Source organism: Hakea prostrata, chromosome 2 (assembly GCF_041222555.1).
Source record: "Hakea prostrata isolate BN-2017 chromosome 2, UWA_Hpros_2, whole genome shotgun sequence".
NCBI lineage: Eukaryota > Viridiplantae > Streptophyta > Magnoliopsida > Proteales > Proteaceae > Hakea > Hakea prostrata.
This window is the reverse complement of record NC_142601.1, coordinates 43505028-43515861: the sequence shown is the minus strand read 5'-3', so window position 1 is coordinate 43515861 and position 10834 is coordinate 43505028.

Sequence of the window (10834 nt, the reverse complement as noted above, 5' to 3'; positions counted from 1 at the left end):
TCTAATATGCTCAGGAAAGCGTCGATGGACACCTTCGGAGAATATCCCATACTATTCCCTCCGATGTCCAAGGCCAGAAGTGTCGGAAGGACACTCCTCAATCCCAAGTCATACGTAGTCATCCACAAGTTCAATCTCATCATATCATATCAATTCAACAATTCATCATATAATTAAAGACATGTCATAACATGATTAATCATATACATAATCATGAAGTATAATTAAGCATGATATTCCGAATGACATATAACATACTATTACTTGATAAGAATGTATATAAAAGTCATGCATGGTAAAGATGTACACATAGGAAATATATTTACTGAGTTCTTAAAGCATAAGCATGATTACATAATCAATGTACTTGAGTTAACGACCGTCCTTACCTTAATTGAGTCGTAAATAAAATCAATGATCACCAAGGATAGTCCCAAAAATCAGTGTTGGTACCCTAGACAACATACAAGTACCATCAAAGAAGGAAACAATCGAATCGGAGGTCAAACGAAGCAATTCGGCCAAGTACAGGGATGTTACCATCTCTTGGTTGACTGGCTTGGTCAACTGTCAGTCAACCAAGGCAGTCGACCAAGACTTGTTAACCTTGGGTAGAATTGAAGACTTGATCCAAAACTGACCTTCCGGTGCTCCGATCAACACGAAATTTGGAGGGCATGATTATAACAATATGAGGATACTACACACTAAATTTCATGACGATCCAACGGTCCAATTATGAATACCCAAATCGAAGCCTTATGTTCTATATGATAAATATCACAAATCGAATTGGAATTGATTGGAATTGTAAAGAATGATGGGAATCAATTAAGTGAATGGTAATAATCAAGTTAGAATCATGAATTCATAGTAATCTAAACCTAACATGTATTTACATATCAGTTTTGAATCAAGACAGGGTTGAAATGGAGAGAATCAAAGTAATGAAATGTAAGCAATTCTAATTGAATCATAACATAACAAGAATGGGGTGCTAATCATGGGATTGAATAGGGAAAACTCATGGTTAAGTGTTTACAAGGTTGCAGCACTTCAACCATGGTCTTAAGATCATAATTTGGTAGAAAATGAATAGATTAGAAGAAGAATAGAAGGAATCATACCTTGAGTTGATGATTGATGTGCAATACTAATGATTGGAGTCAAAGATCCTCACAAACATCAAGAAAAGCCCAAGAGAGTGTCTAACTTCGTGCCTCGGAGTGCAAATGATTAGTTTAGGTCCTCATTCACGAGTTCCAAAAAGGTAGGGGCAAAATGGGAAGTGATTTTGTAAAATTTCAAAATCCATTACTCTTGGTCGACTAGCTGGTCGATTGTCGATGAGACCAAGCGATCGACCAAGGCATGACAGCAACTTCGGGAGTGGATTTGGAAGGCCGGACAAATCCGAATTGAGTTGGATTTTCTCCTACAAGTCAATCAACAAGTCTAGTTTCAAGAAACACCTTCGGATTGATCATGGGGGTCCAATAAGTGCTTCAACTAATTTAGTCTTCATCGATGCGCAGATTTTCACTCAACACTGACAATATGCTCAAGTAAGGGACATCATTGTCAATGTCCATAGGTTCTGGATCAAGCATTGAATTCAACTACGAGGGCCCACAAGTCTCTTCTACCACCACTTCGGGTCTTCGGACCTGCAACGATATAAAATCCGGGCCGGGTCGGGGGTTAGGATAAGGCCGGATTTTACATAGGGTCCCTTGGGTAAAGCGAGGGTGAGTCACTCGAGAGACCAGTGCAAGAAGATCCATGTCCGAGTACGAACAACAAACAATGAAAAACTCAGACAACTATGAATTTGGGTTCCAAACTACTTCCAAAATGAAGAAGATATTCTAAAAGCTTTGAAGGACAAGATCTACCACAACAAGCATTCAAAAACATGAATCTAAACAATAATCCATCAAATCATAATTTAGGTCTCTCGAAATCGATCCCGTGAAGAAATCGGTTAATTAGAGTGATTGTGGAATCACTCTAGAAGTAATGTAAAATAGGGTTTAGGTTCGCCATAATTATAGCTTTCTCTACAAAGCTCTTCAAAACAAGCTATTACTAAAGGATGAAGCGACTAACCTTAAGATTCGCGATTGGAACACGAACAATTCTCCAGACGATCTCTACAAAGTTTTCATCCTTTGCAATGCTCTCACCGACGTGGTCGACGTTCTTTGATGCCTTAAGGATCATAATAATGTGTTTTAGGTCGAAAACCTCATTAAATAGGGTCCGAAACATCAAATCCCAAAATTACCCTTTTATTTCTTGCGGGCACCAAGCTGGGTTGCTCGAGAGACCCATACCCAAGAGACCCCTAGGAAAATTTTCCCAAGAGTGAGTTTCAAGGGAGTTTTTTTGAGGTTCTTCTTCCACACTATTTTACATACTAGGGAGTTTTTACCTGTTCTTTAGGACCTTCCAAAAGTGCTGGCCATGAACTCTTAATCCATTTTCTTAGTTTGTCAGTGTTCGAGTCAGTTCTTCTTTCAAAACTTTGCAAAGTTCCAAATTCACCATCTTCACCATCCACTTTCATTGGTTCATGTTCCAATCCAACGATCTCAATCCGGTGGTCCACAGTTGTCTTCTACTTGCATTGTGAGTTCTTGGACCTACAAAACAGGTTTTCGGGGTTAGGATTATCGGGGATTTCATAGTATTGACTTTGGAGCTTTCAAAATCATGCTTAGGTAGGATTATAGGAAGGAACTCAAGTGTTCAAATCAAGCCTATGGTGCTTGCTTTAGCCCATATAAAGACATGAAATTTGCATACATGATGGGTAGTTGAGAATTAATGAACCCTTGAGGCTGTTCATAAATACTTCCTCTTTACACATTTGATGAAAAAAACATTTTGAACGTCAAATTGCCTAATGGGCCATGATCAATTTAGTGCAATAGAGAAGATGAGATGTATCGTTGTGGGTTTCACAATTGGGCTGAAATTTTCATTATAATTAGGGCCCTCTTGCTGATTGAGACCTTTAGCAACAAGGCGAGCCATATATTATTTTATGGAGCCATCAGCCTTGCGCTTAATGCAGTATACCCATTTGCAACTGACCACATTTTGGGGTGGATCTGGTGGACAAGTGTCCAGGTCCCATTCTATTTTAAGGCTATGAATTCAGTATCCATTGTAGCTCGCCATAGTGAGAATTTGTTGGCCATTGTAAAATTATTAGGTTCACTAGTGGTTTGGAGTTTGAGGCAGTTTGAACATTGTAGGTTTTTGGGCGTCGTGTCCCATCTTTGGTTATGATTATCATTGGGTGGGTGTTTGTAGTAGGGACGGGAATAAGATGGCCAATACCAATGGGAACATGGACATCCACAATGGATGGTGATGGTGGAGGAGTTATATTAGATGTGGCAATGGGTGTGGTGGGTGAATCAATTGGATGTATAGAGGGTGAGAGGATAGTTGGGGTTGTATTAGGAATGGGAGATTGGGAATTAAGGAAGGTGATGATGGATTGTGGCATAGGTAGAATCCCATCTTGCCATTGTGGTGGAACCCAAGGGATAAGTTGTGGAGGTCCAAAGATTGAAGGAGAGGTTACTGGTGATTGGGAAGTGATGGGTTTGGGTTTTCTGTATGGAAATCTTTCTTCATCAAAGACAACACGTTTCCCGGTGGTTTCATGGTAACATTTGTATTCACAATGGCATGAACTATATCCCAAGAAGAATATGTGGAAACTAGACCTGCAGTCCAACTTGTGGTGATTGTATGGCTCTAATAGTGGGTAACAAGTTCATCCAAAAACCTTCAAATGATCATATGTCGGATGAGCCCATAAAGCTTAAAAATTGGTGAGACATTGTTGACAACCATTGTTGGCAACATATTTATGAGAAACATTGTTGTACCCAAAGCATGATTCTAAAATTGTTGGGGAACTGAAGCTTGAGCAATAAGTGATAACCCTATTCCTACAATATGGAAATGTCATCTTTCAACCATCCCATTTTGTTCATGGGTATGAGGACAAGAAATGCAATGCTCAATACCAGATTATTGGAAAAAAAAATTGAAACGAGGACAAGAAATGCAATGCTCAATACCAGATTATTGGAAAAAAAATTGAAACTGTTTGGTGATCACCACCCCAATCATTGTGAAGTCTTCTAATTTTATTGTCAAATAGATTTTCTACGAGAATTTTGAATTTCTAGAAAATAACCACCACCTCAGATTTAATAGTTAGTGGGGGTAATACCAGACAAATTTACTAAAGTCATCTACAAATATAACATAATAACAATAGCCTCACTAGACGGGATGGGGGATAGTCCCCAAACATTTGAAAATAGTAAATCCAATAGATTTTGAAATAGAATAACCATATGGAATTCTATGAATTTTTCCTTGTTGAAATGCATTACAATTTAAAAAAAAAGAAAAAGAAAAAAAAAAGCTCTCTTTGTAGAAATTGGTAACTGAAAATCATGAGCTATGCAACGAACAATTCTAAGAGCAGGATGGCCAAGTCTATTATGCCAAGTGTTAATGGATGCCCTTTCACCATCGCTTTTGGAGAGTCCTTATTTGGAGATATAAATTTATTTAGATTCAACGAATAAAATCCTTCCTTAAGCTCGCCTTGAAGAAGACATTTCCCTGACGACCAATCCTTCACATAGAAAGTGTCAGACGAAACTCAAGAAATGTATTATTATCACAAGTAAACTGAGAAATAGAAAGTAGACTTTTAGATATATCAGGCACATGGAAAATATTTTTAAGATTTAATGGCAAAGATGAATTAGATAATGAAGTAGTACCAATGTTGGATATATGAAAACCTGTGAGATTTGGAGGTTCTCAATATTAGATGTAATGTTATTAGAAAGAGAGAGAGAGGAGGAGATGAAGAAGAAGAAAGGAAGATACACAATTTATCGTGGTCCACTCTGGGATTCTTGCAATAGTACAATCCTTAAATAGGGATAATCTATTTGCTAAACAAAAGAGTGGATTTTGTATTAGGAAACATAATTTCTTCAATAGTTGGTATCCTTATCAATATTTCTTTGACTATGCAATGAACTAGTCATTGGAATAGTCTTGGCTTTATCCAAAATCCTTTCCTCATGAATATTCCCTTGACTATGCAATAAATTAGCGTTGCATTATTCTTGGGATTACTCAAAATCTTCTTAACATGCTGTTCTTTGGTTAAACTAGCCGTTAGTGCAAGATTTCCTCTTATACAAGTACATGATTCAAAAGTTAAGCTAAAATGTAGTCATGAATGAATTACTTGACTACCATGATTTTAAGCTAAAATGTAGTCCTTGTTCATCAAAAGTTTAGTACTAATGCATTCTTGTACAATTCTATTTATACAAGTACTGTTAAGTACTAGAGTTTTACATTAATTGTGTTTCTTGTGTGTTTGAGATAAGATATAATTCTGAAAATGCTTTGGTTTTTGAGATGATGGAGAACTCTAAAGACTCTTTTGTGTTTGAGATAATGTTGACTTCTAAAGCTCCAACTTTGTTTGAGATAATGTAGGACTTCTGAGGAACCTCTTATGTTTTAGATAAGATAAAACTCTGAATATTATTTGCTATTGAGGATAAGTTTTCAGCCAGGGTTGTTGGTGAAGTGCCAAAAAATTCCTTAATTCACACCCTCAAACTCAAGGGTAGAGATGAGACCATGAGGTTGGATAGTAAAGTGGTGAACTATTGATGTTAGAGGGGTTTTATGAAAATATCAGCAAGCTAGTCCTCAGTAGATAAATATCGAACTTGAAGATCTCCTTCTGCAACTTAATCTCAAATAAAATGTAAATCAATCTCAACATGTGTCGTGCGAGTATGAATACTGGATTTGTAGTGAGGTAAGTGGCATCAACATTATCACACTAGAGAAGTGGAGTTTCACGCAGATAAACATATAACTCCTTTAGTAGAGACTAAAGCCAGGTGAGTTTAGCTGTTGCATTTGCCAAAGCTTGATATTCAGACTTCGTACTAGATGGAGCAACATCATTCTATTTTTAGGAACTCCAACAGATCGTTATATAACCCAAAAATATAGCATATCCACAAGTAGATTTTCGATCATTAGCGCAACTAGCCTAATCAACATCCGAAAAGGCTAGTAAAATTTATTGGAGATTGAAGATTAATGACAGTACCATGACAAGAAGACCCTTTTTAAAACCTGAAAAAATGTTTCATAGTAGACCAATAATCAATAGTAAGATGCATAAATTGATAGAACTTCGTTGACAACGAATTGAATATCTGGGTGTGTCATAGTACCATAATGAAGAGCCCCAACAATGCTATGGTAGAGTGTAGGATCAATCAATAATTCCCCTATAAGCTTACTTAGTTTGTCAGTAGTACATATAGGAGTAGAAACTAGCTTACAATTTGACATGTTTGCTCTTTTGAGTAAATCCTAGATATATTGATGCTAGGAAGATGAATATCATCATGTGTTTTGGAGACAGACATGCCAAGCAAATAGCATAGAGGACCCTAAATCATTGAGGAAAAAAAAAAAAAAAAAAACCAAAAAACCAAGTTTGCATAGGAATTGGGCCAAGAGAGTAAGAATTGCCAGTCAAGATAATATCTTCAACATAAACCAGAAAATAACTAAGTCTGTCAAACCATGCATGAGGAGCTTCTTTAAGACCATAAACAAAACGATGAAGTCTGTAAACATAATCATGATAATTTGGAACCATAGAGGAGCCAAATACAAGATGTGAATTTTTTTTGACCAAATTTGACTTAAACCAAACCTCAGGGGGTCCAAATAAAAACTATCCAAAAATCTATATTACTACTTTGGTGGGTTATGTATAATCCTATCATAATGTTACGTAGTCCTTTCTGTAGCCATATATGGTGGGATTGTTTCATATAATATAATGAAACAACTATGCACATTTATACAATTTTCTTTCATAATGTTACATAATCCTTTCCACCAACCCCATTGAATATAATTTTTTTTTTTATTTTCCTTTCTCAAGTTCTAAGTTTCTCAAAAAATAATAATAATAAATTTATTTGAATTTTAACGATTTCGTTAAGAGTCAGTTTTGATTTAGACCGTTTCTATTGCTGGCCGAACTAGTTTAAAAAAAATCCAGAATACTATATGTTTAGTATTTTTTAATTTCTAAGCAATCCGTATGGAATTTTGGAGCATTCTCTTGAGGTTCTATATTTTGGACCCTTCCGAACGCAATGAAACCATTTTCAAGACCCATATTTGCCCCTATGTATGTGAAATATAATAAAACATGTTTATGGGTTTGAAACTTCGCCGTTAAATAAGTCTTTGACATGATTCTTTTATTTAGTTTCATAGTCATATATTGTGAGCATATTTTGTATGAGTTTTTGTGCAAATGTATGATGTATTTTACACATGCTTTGATTGCCATTTGGTAATCCTGAATATTTTCCAAACAATGTACTAGCATTATTTGTTGGTAACATAAAGTATATTTCAATATGAGAATTTCATGAGTTTGATTGTGAGTGACTGCCAAAGTGGCATTCATGGTTGGATTTATGGAATGTCAACCATGTATAGTAATGGGATGTCTCTCAGTGTTAATGCGTTTTTATACACCCATAAGTGGTAATTATGTATTAGCATTAAGAGGGAGACACGAACAATATTTGGTTGGGAGTTGACTAATCTAAGAAGTTTATACACCCAAAGGTGGTAAATTTTCGAAGGTTGGAATACTCTCATGGCCGTTGACGTGTAAGGGAGTTTCACAACTGTATGTTATGAATTCTGCCCAAAGGTGTTTACATGATGATATATGTATACTCTCTAATGATGTATTGATAACGTTATCCACATTGTGCTAATAAAGTATACATTGTTTGTTTTTTCAGTCACCTTTTCTGTCAACAATAACATGGTTATTATTGAGGTTCTTACGGGGTCAAATTTTAAGAAATGGAAGGAGGATATATTGTTTTCTATGGAAATGAAAAATGTCCACATATCTTTAGTTACTGAAAAACCAGCAGATTTGACTGATAACAGTACACAAGAAGAAAAATTACTTCATGCTGCCTGGGTGAAGTAACTGTATATGCATACTGTCAAGAAGAGGTCTATCAGAGAACACTTGAAAAGTGGTTTGCCCACAGAGTGCACTACTAAGGAGTTGTTGGAAGCAGTGGCACAGAGGTACCATGTCTCATCTAATGCTGAAGTTGGTACATTTCTGCATGGACTTTTTACTATGAAATATGATGATTCTGGAGGAGTTAGGGATTATGTCATTATCATTTGGAGGAGTTAGGGATTATGTCATTAGGATGGTTGATTTTCAAACCAAACTCAAAGCCCTTGGTGTTTCACTTCCTTATCGTGTTATTGTCCATCAGGCCTTTAATACCCTCCCACCTGAGTTTAGCATCATAAAGACAAATTACATTTCCCACGATGAAGCTTGGTCCATCAATGACTGAATCTCTAGGGTTGTATCTGAAGAAGAGAAATTTAAAAAAGACAAAACCCATGTAGCATTGTTTGCATCTAAACCCAACACCCATAAGGTAAAGAAGTTCAAAAAACCTACTCCTATGGTTGCTCAGGGTAAAGGTAAAGAAACCGGTTAGATTAACAATTTAGGACCCAAGAGAGCTCCTCTCAAAAAGGATGATGACGATTGTTTCTTTTGTAAGAAGAGAGGTCACAGGAAGGTTGACTGTACCAAATATAAAACTTGGTTAGCCAAACACGAGAATAAAGGTACTGACTCCTTGGCTCTTGTTTGTGAATCCAATATTTCTCTAGTTCCATCAACTTCTTGGTGGCTAGATAGTGGTGCAACTAATCATGTTACTTCTACTTTACAGGGGTTCATAAACAAGAGGAAGTCAAAGCTTGTTGTGGGGACACAACGAAGAAGACATAGAATTAGTGGGAGACATTATTTTAACATTAGACACTGGTTTTAAGTTACTGTTAATGAACACTTTTTATGTACCCACATTTAGAAGAAAGTTGATTTCTATTTCAGTTTTAGACTTATGTGGTTATTCCCTTGAAGTGAAAGATAGTAAAATATCTTTGTTTTTTAATTCAAATAAAGTTGGATGTTGCACAATGTCATACGGATTATATAGAATCATAGATTATATCTGACTTCAAATGAAGATATCTATGTCTCCTCTAATGTTGAAACTGTTGCTCCTAAATGACCCTGCCTAAGGAACAATCTTACACGTTATGGCATAAAAGACTTGGCCACATATCTAAATAAAGAGTAGGAAGGTTGATAAATTCAAACATCCTGCCTACACTTGTTGGTGGCCTAGATTCTTGGGTAGACTTTTGTAGGGGTAAGTTGATCAAAACCAAAAAGAAATCTACAGTCCGTAGTTCTGACCTATTAGAAGTTATTCATACTGATATTAGTGGTCCCTACTGTAAAACCCACATTGTGTAGAAACTATTATTTTATCACATTTATAGATGATCATTCATGATATGGTTATCTGTACTTGATTAAAGAAAAGTCTGAATCTCTTGAGATGTTTAAGATTTTTAAGACCGAAGTTGAAAATCAGTTGGGAAAAATCATAAAAATTGTTAGATCTGACCAGGGAGGAGAGTACTATGGCAGACATGGGGATGCTGGACATCTTAAAGGCCCATTTTCCAAGTACTTAGAGGAATCTGGTATAGTTGGTCAGTTTACTATGCCTGGTAGTCCTGAGCAAAATGGTGTAGCTAAAAGGCGTAATCGCACCCTTATGGATATGGTTAGGAGCATGGTTAGTAGAACTAATTTACCTAATTTTTTATGGGGTGAAGCCTTGAAAATAACTTTTATATCCTTAATCGTGTCCCTTTCAAATCTGTTCTTTGACTCTTTTTGAGCTGTGGACTGGTCGTAAACCTAGCTTGAACCATCTTAAAGTTTGGGGTTGTCCCGCAGAAGTATGATTGTATAATCTAGCATTGGGAAAATTGGAACCTAGAACCACTCGTTGCTAATTTGTTTCCTACCCTGATCATTCTAAGGGATATCTTTTTTACAACCCTTGTGGAGGTACCAGAATTATTGATTCTCAAACAGCCAAGTTTCTGGAATTTGATGTAGCTGAGAAGGGTAGCTTGTGTTCCCAAAATGTGGAGGATAACAATGATATTGGAACATCTATATCTTTCTCTCTCCCCAATCAGATGGATATAGCATACTACATTAGATGTTGCACCCGTTGAGGTTTAGGAACTTGTTGTTGCCAATACTCCTATTCAGGATCCTCAAATTCATGATGCAGTTATTGAAGCTCCACCAAGGAGATCCACAAGAGAAAGGAGATCTGCTATACCACCAGACTACGTGGTTTACTTAGGTGAGCACGACTATGATATTGGTATTTTGATTGATCCAGCCACCTATCAGGAAGCTGTCTCTAGCCCACAGTGAGTTTTGTGGATGGATGCAATGAAGGATGAGATGCAGTCAATGAGACATAATGGGGTTTGGGAGCTTCTTGAGTTGCCCGAAGGTTGTAAACCCATTGGTTGCAAGTGGGTGTACAAAACTAAAAAGGACTCACAAGGAAAGATAGAGAGGTTCAAGGCTAGGCTAGTAGCTAAGGGATTTACTCAAAAAGAAGGAATTGACTATAATGAGACTTTCTCACCTATTTCCTTTAAAGAGTCTTTCAGGGTAATTATGGCATTAGTGGCTCATTTTGATATGGAATTTGCATCAGATGGATGTGAAAACTGCTTTTCTTAATGGGAACCTTGATGAGGAGGTCTATATGGTTCAGCT